We start from the raw sequence: 16,293 nt of genomic DNA, 5'->3' as shown, positions 1-16,293 counted from the left end.
ATTTTCAAATCTTCACTTCGTTGCCGTAGGCTGTGTTCTAACCTGTGGTATTCCATAAGCAGGAATACAAGATTTCACCCTCTTCCTTCGATACACTAACCTCACTTCACGTATCAGCGTTGGTATTGATCTCTCTGAGCCGTGGCGTACTATTTATAGGCACACTGTACTACGATTACAGCAACACCTTCAAGCAGTCAGTAGCTTTTCGAGCTTTTCGGAAATTCCGTCCTACTTCTGCATGAAATTATCAGAGCCGTCACAATAAACATACCATCTAACGATGTCAGTTTTCGATACATTTAATTTTGAAATCAGGGTTCCCTTCGCTGGAGAACTTGTATATGAGAGGGTCCCTGCTCATGCTTGTCCTCAAGTGACAGACTATCTCAGTCTGTAATTGTACTGAAGATGAACAGACAGTTTCTTGGCCACCAACGTCCTCGGACCGTGTATGTTTAGACTTTTACTGTGGGGGCGTTTGAAGAAAAAAGGAAACGATAGAGAAAGAGATCGTTCAGGCTATAAACAGTGCTGCCCTCGAAAACCAACGTCAGGACGTCCTCGGAAGATGGCTCTGAGCACTATGGGACTTAACATCTGAGGTCATCAGTCCCCTAGAACTTAGAACTACTTAAACCTAACGAACCTAAGGACATCACACACATGCCCCCCCCCCCCCCAAATTCTATAAGTCCCTCCTGATCCTTGAGCGTCATGCACTCCGCCTCGCCTTCCATATACGCCTCCCGTTCCCCACGCGGATCCTCTGTGATCTCATTCCTTTCCCCCATTTGCTCCTCTTCCTCGAACATATCCGCATCCTCTACACCTCCCGCCGCCTTGAACCCCCTCACCCCCTGGTTGCTCCTCTCCCATCCCCGCCCCCTGCCATGTCTTCACTGTTGTATCCCCCCTACCCTCCATCTCTACACCCTACATCTCCTTTCCCAAGGTGGCTTCCATCAACTCCCCTTCCCAGATGGTGGCCTCTCTCCCTCCATTTATCCCTCCTATCAACTCTGATCCTCACTCCCCCTCCTTTCCTCCGTCCTTTCCCTGGGCTCCCTCTTCCTCCCCCCTTCCATCCTGTGTTTTCTCCCCGCCAACCCTCTCCCTTTCTCCCCCCCCCAAGTTCTTTTGTACTCCCCACCTCTGCCTTCCCCACTCCCTGGCACGTCTGCTCAGCACCCCCCACCCCTCTTATGGATCCTCATCTTCCACTGGCTCCTTTCCCCCCTCCCCCTTCACTTTTCCTCTCCTTCCCCCCCTTTTTTTCCCGTCGTCTGACCATTTTCGCGCCACCTGCTCTCGGGTGTGGTATGCCATATTTGTGCCAAGTTTTTAGTGCAGTCTTTAAGTGCGTCTTCAGTGTTGTGTGTCTTTCCACAGTGTTGTGAACAGAAATCATGCTGTCGCTGGGTGTGCATTTTATATCTCTTGTGAACAAAACCCAGACTGTCGCCGTGTTTTTTAATTTTCTGTCTATTATTTTTCTGCTTCCTTTGTATTTTATTAGCATCATCAACCCTTGTTTTATGTTTTAAGCTCCAGAATTTTCTGCCACTTTAGCTTGAAGTCACGGATTTTATCGCCAACTGTTATTATTTTTTTATTATCTTCATCTTTTTAAAACAAATTCTGTAGGCTGAAGAGCGGCGTAATAAGCTGCTGTCAGCCCGCCCCCTTTAGGGGGAATCGAAACTCAATGAAGGAAAAATAAAACACACACATCCATGCCCGAGGCAGGACTCGAACCTGCGACCGTAGCGATAGCGCGGTTCCAGACTGTAGCGCCTAGAACCACTCTGCCACCCTGGCCGGCCGGCCTCGGAAGAGCTACAGGCGATGTTTTAGAGAGACTTCGAAAGTTTATTGGCGCCTGAGGTGCAATTGATGACAAACAGCTTTGAACTTAATCATCTCAGTTCCTTCTTTCTGTGACTACTTGTTGGGACACCTTCTAACAGCTAGTTTGGTGCAAGAAATAAAACCTGGACACAAGTTACGGGGATAGTTATATCCGATTTATTCTATAGCGCCACCCCCATTAAATTTTTGTGATTTCCTGCGAAGCATCCTGTGTAGCCTCTACCATTCAGCCCTTCCTTCTACATTCAGAGCTGACTAAACCTGCAGATGAATTCTTAGTCACAAGTTTGTGATGGAGACTCTGCTGCAGAATGATATTCCGTGGGGCTGTCAGAAGTTGAGTAAGCCGAAGCAGGCTACGTCCTCGGGCCTCACAGGCGCTGCCATACTGCATTGTTTTTATTAGCGAGTTTCCAAGAGCTTCCACCGTCGACTTGTCGGTAAATCACGGACGCAAATCCCTTGTCCGACTGTTTAGCTACCTGAATCAGTCTGAAGTAATGCCTCCGACGCTGATGGCGGTGTACAAGGAAAGTAATTGATGGCAGCAGCGGCCCAGGAGACGATAAATCTGAAAACAACAGGAGGGGCCACGGCCGGCCGCGGCGCTGCAGCAGGTGCGCCTCGGGCAGACGGATGCCCGCGCGTGCCCCGCCGCGGTCGCCGGCGTATAAATCAGATGTGCCGGGCCGCGGCCGCTGCCGCAGCCACAGCCGCGGGACACGGCCCGGCCCGCGACACCCCGCACCACAGCTCTGTGGCCCACCGAGGCGCGCGCCGCGTCTCCACGACGTGGACGTCAGCAGAATAAATGTACCCAGTCATAAGGGTAGCAAGAATGAACACTCGGATTAAACAGGCTGTAAGGGATGTGAACGTGCGCCCCCACTACTCAATCTATACATCTAACAAGCAGTGAGGGAGATCTTACTGATTCGGGTGTACGATCCTCCTGCGCGAAAGATCTCTCAAATGCTACATTTAAAATATCAGCTTTCGTTTTGCTGTCTTCCGTTCCCAGGCCAGACTGATCAGTAAGTGACTGGATGGAAGCCTTCGACCATCTTACCGATTTTACGTAAGACCAGAATTTCTTTGGGTCTTTAGCAAGATTCAGTGCCCCACTGCAGACTCCTAACTAAGGTACGAGCATATGGCATTGGTTCCCAAATATGTGAGTCACTCGAAGAGTTCTTAAGTAATACAACCCAGTACGTTGTCCTCGATGGAGAGTCTTCGTCGGAGGTGAGGGTACCATCTGCAGTGCCCCAGGGAAGTGTGGTAGGTCCGCTGTTGTTTTGTATCGACATAAATGATCTTTTAGATAGGGTGGACAGCAATGTACGGCTGTTTGCTGCCGATGCTGTGGTGTACGGGAAGGTGTCGTTGAGGATACAAGATGACTTGGACAGAATTTGTGATTGGTGTAAAGCATGGCAGCTAACTCTAAATATAGATAAATGTAAATTAATGCAGATGAATAAGGAAAAGAATCTCGTAATCTTTGAATACTCCATTAGTAGTGTAGCGCTTGACACAGTCACGTCGATTAAATATTTGGACGTAAAATTGCAGAGTGATATGAAGTGGGACAAGCATGTAATGGCATTTGTGGGGAAGGCAGATAGTCGTCTTCGGTTCATTGGTAGAATTTTGAGATGTGGTTCATCTGTGAAGGAGACCGCTTATAAAACACTAATACGACCTATTCTTCAGTACTGCCAGAGCGTTTGGGATCCCTATCAGGTCGGATTGAGGGAGGACATAGAAGCAATTCAGAGGCGGGCTGCTAGATTTGTTATTAGTAGGTTTGATCATCACGCGAGTGTTACGGAAATGCCTCAGGAACTCGGCTGGGAGTTACTGGAGGAAAGGAGGCGTTCTTTTCGTTCATCGCTACTGAGGAAATTTAGAGAACCAGCATTTGAGGCTGACTGCAGTACAATTTTACTGCCGCCAACTTATATTTCGCGGAAAGAGCACAAAGATAAGAGAGATTAGGGCTCGTACATAGGCATATAGGCAGTCATTTTTCCCTCGTTCTGTTTGAGAGTGGAACAGGGAGAGACGATGCTAGTTGTGGTACGAGGTACCCTCCGCCACGCACCGTATGGTGGATTGCGAAGTATGGATGTAGATGTAGATGTAGGTTCGAGAGTAGGGCAGAAATCCAGGATAAAAAGACACCAACCATAAGATTCGCTGATGACACTGCTTTACACAGTGAGAGTAGAACCACGGGATGTCTTGAACGGAATGACCAGTCTAATGTGTACAGAATATGGACTGAGAGTAAATCGGAGGAATAATGGAGTAGTGAGAAGTAGCAGAAATGAGAACAGAGAGAAAACATCAGAGTTGGGGATCATGAAGCAGACAAAGTTAAGGAATTCTGCTACCTAGCCAGCAAAATAACCGGTCTCCTGCCACACCATGGTACACGTGAGGCCACCAGCAGTCGACCAGCGGTAAGTTCGCCCTGAAGATGTCCCCTGCGATGGGCTAAAACCGGTCGGCATTAAATAAGTAAAAAAAAAAATGCGATTGAGACTGTTTTGTTAATACTAGTTAATCTTACATCAATAGCTGCTACTCCACAGCCATGTTGTCCAAATATCAAAATAACCAACGACGGACGGAGTAAGAATGACATAAAAGGGGCATTCCTAGCCAAGATAAGTCTGCTAGTATCAAACGTAGGTTTTAATTTGAGGGGAAAATTTCTTAGAATATACGTTTAGAGCGCAGTGTTGCTTGGTGGTCAGACATGGGCAATCAGAACAGAAGAGAATCAAAGCCTTTGAGATGTAGTGCTACAGAATAATGGTTAAAATTAGGTGTATTGATAAGGTAAGGAATGAGGAGGATGTTTGGGGAGGGACATATGGAAAATACTGACAAAAGAAGTGGCAGGGTGATAGGACATCCGTTAAGACACCAGGGATTAACTTCCATGGTGTTAGAGGGAGCTTCCGAGGGTAAAAACTGTAGAGGAATACAGAGAATGCAATACATCCAGTATATAATTGAGAACATAGTTTGCAAGTGTTACTCTGAAATGAAAAGGCTGGCACATGGGCGACACTCGTGGCAGGTTGCGTCAAAGCAGCCAGATGACTCAAGAAAAATGAAGAAAAATAATACAGAAAGATGTACACAGAAAAAAAGTGACAGCAGGAAATGAGGAGACGGAAGATATGAGCATAGCAAGGTGTGTAAAGCAACGACGGTCAATGTCACCCAAGCTGTTCAAGAACCAAGTTGTCTCAGGGGGAGAGGTCAATATTCGAAGATGACAGGAACGCTCATTTAAAGCGAAGTGCTCCAGATGGACATCTATTTCCGAGGATGATAAGGGTAAGAGTACCCATGGGGCCAATCTTCGTATCAAATTTGCGGGTCTCTAAAGCAGAAACTCACCATTCTCTCATCGAGGAGTGCATACATCACTTGTATTCTGGAATCTTTATAACACATAGAGTTTGACTGGGTGGCTGCGCGAGGCGAGAAACGAAGGCCAAGTCGAGAAGTCATTAACGAATATGACATCAGATGACAGATTTGGGACATTTCTATGACGAAATAAGAACTACTCTATCCTTAATCTGCATATCATTTTAATTTTGAAGTGTCTAAAAATTCAGCCATGAATTAATGCAGCTACATAATTACAGAAACGCAACCAACCTTGTGAGCCTTGCCGCAGTAGATACACCGGTTCCCGTCAGATCACCGAGGTTAAGCACTGTCGTGCGTGGCTGTCGCTTGGATGGGTGCCCATCCGCGCCGTCATCCGCTGTTGCCATTTTTCGGGGTGCATTCAACATCGTGATGCCAGTTCAGGGGCTACTCGACCGAATAGTAGCGGCTCCGGTCAACGAAAACCATCATAACGACTGGGAGAGCGGTATGCTGACCACACGCTCCTCTTATCTGCATCCTCAGCTGAGGATGACACGGCGGTCGGATGGTCCCGATGGGTCACTTGTGGCCCTAAGACGGAGTGCAGTGCAGTGCAGTGCAAGGAACCTTGTGGTAATAATTCTCTACACACAGAGGACCGAGATCTGCAAAATGGATTTCTGCTGCCATCATCTTGAGAGGAATTAATAAATCGCTCAGTATGGCTGCAGCTGTAAAAAAGACTCAAATTTAAATCAAGCGTCATCTTGGCATTGAGGCGCGCACGAACACATAGACAAGCCCACTGCCCTAACGGCCGAGGCTGCACCATGTTATGAAGCCAATGGTGCAAGAAGGAAGCAGTTACTTCTACGGCCTAGCAGGCGATAGCTGGCCGCTTGACCACACATAAAGTTGGCACCGCAACAACTTTTTTCAGCCGTAGGCACACCACTGCAGACCAGCTAACAAATTCCCTGAACATCGCCGCCTCGGACGGTCTGCAACGTCTTCCTTGAAGGATCCAGCAGCTGCCGTTTCACCTGCGACCGCCTCTTGTCTATAGGACCGCTTCGCCATGAGACAGAAAGAACGGCTCGTTAGGCACAATCTAGTAATGATGCTCGGTTTCGGTCGCCGTTTCAGTCGTTTGGCGGTGCGAGTATTTTGCTATACCACGTGCAAGCAGCAGCGCCAGCCATACGGTAATGTTCACCGAAGTCTGTCGTCTTCCGTTGTTGGCGAAACCTAGTCTTTATTATTCAGTATTCTCTCTTCGGAGTATTCCCGGTGGAACTCGTATAGTTAGAGGTGATGTTAGTTCTATATGTCGTTCTGTGAACGTGTCTGTGTCAGTGGAGGCTGCCCTCTGGTAAGGGTCGTTGCTCTGCGCTACTTTCAGCATACATCTCTTTTTGCTAGTTTCTAAATCTATTTATGTGTTGCGATTTTTACACCTTCCTCCGGTATCCATTCAAATCAATGGCTCCCTGCAAGTGGAGTCGTAGTCCATGCCGTCCCACGAACTGGTACTGCGTAGAATAATAGCATGAGATCCCAATGGCCTATGAATATTTATCCCGCCCACTAACTGGGGCAGGCTCTTTAAGCCACTTGGTATATGAAAACTTTGCTAGTCAGTTTAGGTGAAGTAGCACATCTTACATCCGGAGAAGTAACTTTTGTTCGTTTTGTATAGATTTGATTCACTATTAAGTATAAACCTGAATCTATTAAAAAATTAGATGAACCAGAATTGATGGCTGTAAGCTTCAAGTATCTCCCTTGATCTCCATAACTTTAGTTGTATGTATTATTGTAGAGGAACTGGTATTTGTGAGACGGTGGTGCTGAACTGGGAGACGAGGAAACGTTTTCGAAAACACCTTCATTTTCCAAAAACCCATCGAAAGGAAAGAAATTCCACTTCCAGATGGTGAATCCCTGTTCCACACACATATACACAAAACACATCCATCCTCTTGGTCAAACAGCAACGATACTATTAACAAGAACATTTCAAGTCACAAATACAAATCAGTCTAAAGCAGCTGGTGGTCAAATTCCAGCCTTAGTCGCCATAAATTGGCATTAAAGGCGCCCACCTTAACTTCTTACATAAAGATTAATCGCTTAAAAACAAGAACAATAGCAGATACACTATGTGATCAAAAGTATCCGGACATCTGCTTGAATGTTACAAGTCCGTGGCGCCCTCCATCGCTAATGCTGGAATTTAATATGGTGTTGGGTCACCCTTAGCCTTGATGACAACTTCCACTCTCGCAGGCATACGTTCAACCAGGTGCTGGAAGGTTTCTTGGAGAATGGCAGCCCATTCTTCACGGAGTGCTGCACTGAGAAGAGGTATCGATGTCGGTCGGTGAGGCCTGCCACGAACTTCGACGTTCCAAAACATCCCAAAGGTGTTCTATAGGATTCAAGTCAGGACTCTGTGCAGGGCAACCCATTCCAGGGATGTTATTGTCTTGTAACCACTCCGCCACAGGCCGTGCATTATGAACAGGTGCTCGATCGTGTTGAAAGATGCTATCTCCATCCCCGAATTGCTCTTCAACAGTGGGAAGGAAGAAGGTGCGCAAACATCAATGTAGGCATGTGCTGTGATAGTGCCAAGCCAAACAACAAGGGGTGCAGGCCCCCTCCATGATAAACACGGCAACACCATAACACTACCACCTTCAAATTTTACTGTTGGCACTACATTCGCTGGCAGATAACGTTCACCAGGCATTCGCCGTACCCACACGCTGCCATCGGATCGCCTCATTGTGTAATGTGAATCGTCACTCCACATAACGTTTTACCACTGTTCAATCGTCCAATGTTTACGCTCCTTACACCAAGTGAGGCGTCGTTTGGCATTTACCGGCGTGAAATGTGGCTTATGAGATACAAGTTTTCTCACCTCCCGTCTAACGGTCGTATTACTTGCAGTGGATGCTGTTGCAGTTCGGAATTCCTGTGTGATGGTCTGGATAGATGTGTGTCTATTGCACTTTACGACCGTCTCAACTGTCAGCGGCATCTGACAATCAACAGACGAGGTCGGCCTGTACGCTTTTGTGCTGTAAGTGTTCCTTCACGTTTCTACTTCACCATCACATCGGAAACAGTGGACCTAGGGATGTGTGGAAATCTCTCTTACAGACGTATGACACAAGTGACACCCAATCACCTGACGACATTCGAAGTCTGTGAGTTCCGCAGAGCACCCCATTCTACTCTATCACGATATCTAATGACTATTGAAGTCGCTGATAGGGAGTACCTGGCAGTAGGTGGCAGTACAATGCAAGTAACATGAAAAAGGTATGTTTCGATCACATAGTGTATTGTTCAAAGAACAGCGCTCGTCCTCAAACTGGACGAAAGCTGTATACTCCAAGTTGTTGACGTAAAACTTCAGTAAAAGATCTGGAAACACAGCTGCTGGTACAATTCCAACGTCAGTCACAACCAGTTTATCAAATACACTGACACGACAAGAGGCATAGGAATGCGGTATGTATAGTCATGCTCAAAAGTATCCGAACGACCTGAATTGCATTTCGCCTGATTCGCATGCAACCCACATAACGCAGCTGTCTAGCAGGTCCTCGAATCGCCCGTTGGTACAGTCGTTTGACTATTGAAAATGGTTCACACAAGTCACCACTAGAAAACTCTGCTCTGTATCGCAGTAACTCAAGATGTAAAATAATATCACGATACTACAAATATCAGGGAACACCTTACCACAGGTAATTCTGACATTAAAGCTTTAAGCTCACATTTATTGCAATAAATGACATACCTGAAATGTTACCACTCTCATTAATACGTCAGGTAGGTAATGCAAGTAGTAAGTTCGTCGTATTCATGATTTCCTCTTCAAAGTAACATACTATACTTGTTATTTAACACAAAATGACATCAAAAATTTACGTTTTTCACTAGCAGCTAGTGGAGAATATGTATGAACTTCAAATGACACGAAGAATCGCCTCGTTCTGCATATGGATTCAAACCCATGTCATGTAGACTAAGATTTCGTGACTGACGGAAACTAACAGTCATTCCTGACTAGGCCCACAGAGAGTGATATACCTCGATTTTAGACAGTATTGGTTAGCAAATATCAACTTTAAATTACTTAACGTAAACATTTTTAACGGACGCGAATTCCTACCCAAAATCTATTGTCCGTGTTAACGAACTACGAGAGATGTTAAATATTGCTTCTTCACAAGTAACGTACTTGAAATGCCGTGAGGTAAAGCTTTGTGTTGGAAAGGGATTCGAACCCAGAACCTAATCGGATTGTTATCGAAGCACAATCAACTGTGACATATCGGATTTTCTCGGCAGTAGCTAGGTGTTTTAACTGAAATGACGAGACGAAACATTACTTTTTTCCTTCCCAGGACTCCAGCCCGGCACCTAACGCTGTTATATTCTAGAGAAAACGAACGTTAAATACGTGTTTGTTACACCAGCAGCGACATGTGAGCATTTTTGTATAAAGACAGTAACTGTTCTCGAAAGAACAGAATACTGTTAATGACCATGCAGCTATTCCTTGGAATAAATGATGACTAACTGAAACCCTCAGCTGCCGACAGGTGTTGTTGATATACCTCGATGTGGACAGTTTAAATGTGTGCCCCGACCGGGACTCGAACCCGGGATCTCCTGCTTACATGGCAGACGCTCTATCCATCTGAGCCACCGAGGTCACAGATGTATAGCGCGACTGCAGCGACTTATCCCTTGCACGCTTCCAGTGAGACTCACGTTCCCAACCGTCCACAATTCTACAAATGTAATGTAACTTATAGACATTTGCGCATCCACTCATTACTCGCGCACGCTTTGGCATTCCCGTAAGAGTAATGAATTACCGATATTTTCACCAATATCAGTAACCAAATCTAAACTTGATAATAAAAGACGACAGTTTTTGTAATAAACTGGGACTCCTATCAAGACCCTTTCATCCCTGTTAACCGAGCGAGGTGGCGCAGTGGTTAGACACTGGACTCGCATTCGGGAGGACGACGGTTCAATCCCGCGTCCAGGCATCCTGATTTAGGTTTTCCGTGATTTCCCTAAATCATTCCAGGCAAATGCCGGGATGGTTCCTCTGAAAGGGCACGGCCGACTTCCTTCCCTAATCCGATGAGACCGATGACCACGCTGTCTGGTCTCCTTCCCCAAACAACCAACCAACCAACCATCATCCCTGTTAACTAACCACGAAAGATATCTGATATACCTCCATTCACAGGCAACAAAGTGAGTATGCATTTAAAGGTGAAGCGCATGATGTGAAGTTCTGTGACGGAGATACGAACCCAACACGCAATCGGATTGTTAACTGTAAGTAAAATCCAATATTACTTATCCGTTTTTCTTACTAGCTGCTAGGTGTTTGAATCTAAAATAAGGATACAAATTTTTGTGCCTGAGCGACAATCGAACCGCACTCCTATCATTCTTCTTTATCGTCCACGAATATAGCATAAGTATCAATTGCTTACTCACCAACAGTAAGATGTGTGCGTGTTTGACCAGAAATTGTTGGCAACACATGAACAGACATTAAAAATGCACGTTAATTTTCATTATTAGGCCGGTGTGCACGTGATACGACTTGGAATGAAATTATGAATATTTTTGTACTGGATCAGGTTCAAATGATTCAAATGGCTCTGAGCACTATGGGACTTAACATCTATGGTCATCAGTCCCCTAGAACTTAGAACTACTTAAACCTAACTAACCTAAGGACATCACACAACACCCAGCCTTCACGAGGCAGAGAAAATCCCTGACCCCGCCGGGAATCGAACCCGGGAACCCGGGCGTGGGAAGCGAGAACGCTACCGCACGACCACGAGATGCGGGCTACTGGATCAGGAAGCGGACCCGCATGCTTACCTTTGGAGGAGACCGAGAGAAGACTGCAGTCATGGAAAAAGGAACGAAATGATTGAATTATAGTGTTCCGAGAGACTCAGGTCCTCGAAAGAGGAGATACAAATTCGAATCACACTCCCGCACAAATTTTTCAACGTCTCTTGTTCAATCAAGTACAAGTAAAATAAGAGCCCTGTTCCTTTAAATGACTATCCGTTCATTAAAAAAAATTTTTTCTAATGTAAGTAAGTTTACTGGCGACAGTATTTCTGTTTACCATGACCTCCACCTATGTCATTTTACAATGTAAACCGGCTCTGCCCAGTTGGGAATGAAGGAAATTTATGTTTAATGCGGATTCTGCTTTATAATATCTTTCTCTTGAGGTTACCAGAGGTAAAGCAAATCTGTTTTTGCCTCTTAAAAGTAAATGCCTGAACCCACGCATTGCACTTGTGATATTTCGTTAGTTCGTTCCACCAGACCATTGTGGCCACATTTCTCAGTCCCAGGAGTGTGCGGTAACAGATGATGTGCTTAGCTTACAAAATTAGTCACGGTGGAAAAAATGAGACTCTATTAAATGGTTAAGTAGAAGCACGCTTCTGACGCGGAGATTATGCAATTCTCACGTCAGCAGGATATAAAGACTCTTCTAGGCATCATAGCCTCGATGTGAAGCCATTTTGAAATTTTCACTAATTCAGGAAATTTCTTAGCTCGAGAAAACCCACCATGAAGTGTGAAGTTACCGAATAATTCGATTATTACCGTCGTTATTACTATCATTTTCTTCATACTGCTGCTGAAACACATGTGGTTGAAGATCATTTAAGGCCTTTTGGTCATTATAGGAGTAGTTACCCAAGAACAGGTTCTTTCCCTGTCTACGGAATCCTTTCCATGTTAATATCAGACATCAGCAATTACTCGTAGATTACATTAAAACTAAAGTAATTGATCCATAGATCATGAATACGACATTTTGTAATGATGTGGAACGTGGCATGTTAAAGAAAGATTTCTTTACATAACAGTATTCAATTTCTTTACAACAATTTATTACCCTCCTTCTCATTCTTTTTTTATTTTTGTCTCCCACACACTCTCTCTCGCTCTCTCTCTCTTCTCTCTCTCTCTCTCCTCACACACACACACACACACACACACACACACACACCACACATAATTTTTTTAATTTTTTGTTTGTTTGTTGTACTCGACTATCGGCGACGCACAAAAACGTCCGTGAATGAGTTTCTTATTTTTGAGTACAGTTACGAAAGAAATATAAAAATAGCTATGGGAGTTACTGATTTATGATTCTTAGTTTGCAGTCAGTTCTGAGTATTATTAGTAACTACGCTCCAGTCCCTAAACCTAGTTACAGAAATGCGAATCAGACGCATTATGTATACCAGGCCGTAGTAGCCGCGACTTTGAGACGCCAGCTATGGTCACTTCCCAGCCCGCTGTAGGATCACATCGGTTCGTCTTCTTTGTGCTGGTACTGAAACTGAGATTTGGCAACAAGGCAAGGTATGTTTGGCAACTCTGTGGTCGACGAGTTACTTCCTGGTGTGCACGAAATTAAGCTTCAAAGTTCACTTGATTTTTCCTGTCATTTCCATTGAATAATCTGAGTTATTATCGCTTGATGTGTGGCAAAAGATTGTAAATTGCGGTTTTCAGCCCAGGAAAGTCGTTGCAGGTGGAAATCGCAACTAATCTCGTCCTTTAAATAGCGGTTTACTAGTTCTAGACACTATTGGCCTCGCAAAGAAAAGCACAACACATACCTCTACGCTAGCTGTGTGGGGACGTGCTGACCTGTGAATAAATATCTGTTATGGTTCATGGTTCCAATCTCACAGACTGTAACGTTTTATCCCCTCTGTGAAAGACCTACAAGCAGTCAGATCAAACATCGATAAAGAAATCGCAAAAAAATACATTCAGCTCGTAGTGCAATGGTGAAAAACTTACAATGCTGCACAACAGGTAACGCCTCTTTCCGCTGCTTACAAGCAAATATTAGGTTTCTAGGAATACATAACCTTATTTATGAAATGCCACATACCTATTGAGCCTGACACAGCGTACCAATTGAACACACACCCAATCGAAATTTAAGTGAGTAGTATTTTACTAATTCATGCCGATAGTGGCACGCTTGTGTACAGATACTCAGTTTTATTAAAACTGACTTTCGTCGTAAGGATATCGTGGGTGGTTTTATTTCTTTTCTAATAATACAGTGCACAATTTTCGTCAGGTTTCTTTTAGTGTTGTTAAAACAATACTAAACATGAGAGAGGATATATCCGAAATCTCTGATGTTATCTATAGCAGTCTGAGAATGCACATGCACTTTATTGATTACATGCATGTAGAAAACTTGTTCTGAGTTAAAGTTGTCAAACAAGGTTTGAAGAAGAATAAAATGCCGCTACCAGACGACAGCTCATGTAGAAAATAAATTCCTGACTATTTTGGCATGATGGGCTTTCCCCACACAGAATACAAAAGCTTCGAGGAGCATCTGCTGCCTGGCCGTCTATTGAACCTGAAAAGAACAAAATGCCGCAGAACGATAGCCCTTTTTCCACATGGGAGAAGGAGGAGGAGGAGGAGATTAGTGTTTAACGTCCCGTCGACAACGAGGTCGTTAGAGACGGAACACAAGCTCCGATTACGGAAGGATGGGGAAGGAAATCGGCCGTGCCCTTTCTAAGGAACCATCCCGGCATTTGCCTGAAGCGATTTAGGGAAATCACGCAAAACCTAAATCAGGATGGCCGGACGCGGGATTGAACCGTCGTCCTCCTGAATGCGAGTCCAGTGCCACATGGGACTATTTTCGGTTGAGAAGTGAAGGGAATTATGTTCAAAGTTCCATTAAAAAGATAACTACAGCAGACAGCAGAATTGCGTTTTAAAAAATGTAGCAGCGAATATAATAGAACACACGACGTCTTATCTACCGTGCGCGACACTTACCATTGCACTACTAGCTGTCATGTAGCTACAGCACCTCCAGAAGTCAAGATCAGTTCCTCCAGAACTTCCGCATTCCAAAGTGCTGTGAGATAATGCATATGCCCGGAACTAGACTTTTGAGGGACAGAGAGTTACAGCTTTTCTTTGCACTGCACGACGTTTTCAACAAACAGATACCGCAATAGAGTAGCGCAAATAGAAAGGAACACTTCCTATTCAAATTTCTATATCCTACACTGTTTGCAGTTCTGTGTAGGTTGCAGTTACGCTGTTTTATTTCGAGGATTACAAAATAGAATCGAATGTATGCACTGGGTAGCCGAGGCAGCTAGTTCATGGCAATTCGGTCAAGCAAGTAAATGAATGTACCCAACATGCTGCAAACCACTACAGGGAGCCTGTGTGTCCGAATGCTCATCGAGTGTGCCGCAATGGTGTTATGGTAGAAGAATGAGCCTCAGAGAAGAGGATTTGGTGGTCTGTTGGATTGATGATAGGTTTCTCCGACGATGGTCTGGGTTCGATTCGAACTTCTGCCGATGATTTTTAATAGGGAGAGAGAGATTCTATTCTCTTCTGGCTACGCCTAATGAAGAAGGTATAATGGCATTGTGGTCTGAAATTCACATGAAACATGACATTCCTTCTCTACCAAGTAGCCGTTAAGTTGAACCACGATAAAGTCAGGTTAGTTATTTACTTCTAGTGACGAAACAAACGCTATGTAGGTTCACAGGGCACTTATTCCATCATTTATTTGAGCTTCTGTATGTCGATAAAATTGGTTCTAAACTGGGAATGCAACTCAGACCGCCCTAATCGCGGAATTTGATCCCTTCGTGACAATACAGCTCGACTACAATTCGTTGTTTGTTCAAAACTGCAGATTCCTCAACATCTCCGCATATTGCGCGTGAATGGGTTCGAATCCTGACCTGGCACTAAAGTTTTCATTATGTATGACCAAGCTCTAGAATGAGAACCCCTATCTGCTGGTGGATAATAATTTTGATTTTTAATGCATTTTCATTCGTTGTCAAAACTAACTATATCTCACGTTTTTAACTCCCAGTGAGACACAGAACTATTTGAGAGATCACTGTAAGTTCAAGGCTGTTATTCAGAGCTGCTGGTGGAGAAAAAATCAGTAGTTGATGTCTCTTTGTGTGTAGTCACCAACAACACGTGTGGAGTTCGATTCCCAGTCGTCACTGAACTCTTCGTCATATTATTTCTAGTTCAAAAATGCTCACATGTCGCTGCTGGTGTAACAAACCCATATTTAACGTTCCTTTTCTCTAGGATATAACAGCGTTAAGTGCCGGGTTGGAGTCCTAGGAAGGAAAAAAGTAATATTTCGTCTCGTCATTTCAGTTAAAACATCTAGCTACTGCCGAGAAAATCCGATATGTCACAGTTGATTGTGCTTCGATAACAATCCGATTAGGTTCTGGGTTCGAATCCCTGTCCAACACAAAGCTTTACCTCATGGCATTTCAAGTAAGTTACTTGTGAAGAAGCAATATTTAACATCTCTCGTAGTTCGTTAACAGGGACAATAGATGCTGGGTAGGAATTCGCGTCCGTTAAAAATGTTTACGTTATGTAATTTAAAGTTGATATTTGCTAACCGATACTGTCTAAAATCGAGGTATATCACTCTCTGTGGGCCTAGTCAGGAATGACTGTTAGTTTCCGTCAGTCACGAAATCTTAGTCCGCATGACATGGGTTTGAATCCATATGCAGAACGAGGCGACTCGTCGTGTCATTTGAAGTTCATACATATTCTCCACTAGCTGCTAGTGAAAAAAGTAAATTATTAATATCATTTTGCATTAAATAACAAGTATAGTATGTTACTTTGAAGAGGAAATCATGAATACGATGAACTTACTACGTGCATTATCTACCTGACGTATTAATGAGAGTGGTAACATTTCAGGTATGTCATTTATTGCAATAAATGTGAGCCTAAAGCCTTGAGGACAGAATTACCTGTGATAAGTTGTTCCCTGATATTTGTAGTATCGTGGTATTATTTTACATCTTGAGTTATTGCGATACAGAGCAGAGTTTTCTAGTGGTGACTTGTGTG

The 16,293-nt window shown here is 44.3% G+C and overlaps 1 non-coding gene across 1 annotated transcript; it reads right to left on the bottom strand.

The window, feature by feature from the left end:
• Positions 1-9,938: 9,938 nt before the first annotated feature.
• Trnat-ugu lies at positions 9,939-10,012 on the bottom strand. The gene has a single exon. It is a non-coding gene; the product is annotated as a tRNA-Thr (tRNA).
• Between the last annotated feature and the right edge of the window lie 6,281 nt (positions 10,013-16,293).

Source organism: Schistocerca piceifrons, chromosome 8 (genome assembly GCF_021461385.2).
Source record: "Schistocerca piceifrons isolate TAMUIC-IGC-003096 chromosome 8, iqSchPice1.1, whole genome shotgun sequence".
Taxonomy (NCBI): Eukaryota; Metazoa; Arthropoda; class Insecta; order Orthoptera; family Acrididae; genus Schistocerca; species Schistocerca piceifrons.
The sequence above is the reverse complement of the archived record's forward strand: the minus strand, read 5'-3'. Positions and strand labels throughout refer to the sequence as shown.